The sequence below is a fragment of the Poecilia latipinna genome, unplaced genomic scaffold (genome assembly GCF_001443285.1).
Source record: "Poecilia latipinna isolate Pla-1442-1.1 unplaced genomic scaffold, P_latipinna-1.0 Scaffold4042, whole genome shotgun sequence".
NCBI classification, from domain to species: Eukaryota; Metazoa; Chordata; class Actinopteri; order Cyprinodontiformes; family Poeciliidae; genus Poecilia; species Poecilia latipinna.
The window spans coordinates 17439-17735 of record NW_015116658.1 but is presented as its reverse complement, the minus strand read 5'-3'; positions in this window follow the sequence as shown (position 1 = coordinate 17735).

Here is a 297-nt window from a genome sequence, read left to right as displayed (position 1 = left end):
TGATCTGTCCTTCATCTCTTGGAGGGGATGATTTTATGGCAGGAAAGAGAACGGATAAGGATTTCAGGAAAAACTTCTAATTCTACTTTGTCAGTTTTCCACCAAGACTAAAAGTGCCTCAGCTGACAACAGATGATTTAGAGAAGAAGGATCATACGTCTCATCACGTTTGACCCACAGACAGTAAAGAAGACAAAAGTCAGAAAAGGTAAGAGTTTATTTGATAAGAATGTTTAAGCTAATAATCATATTCAGTAATTCATATTCATTGGTCTAGGTTCCATCTGTTGATGAAAA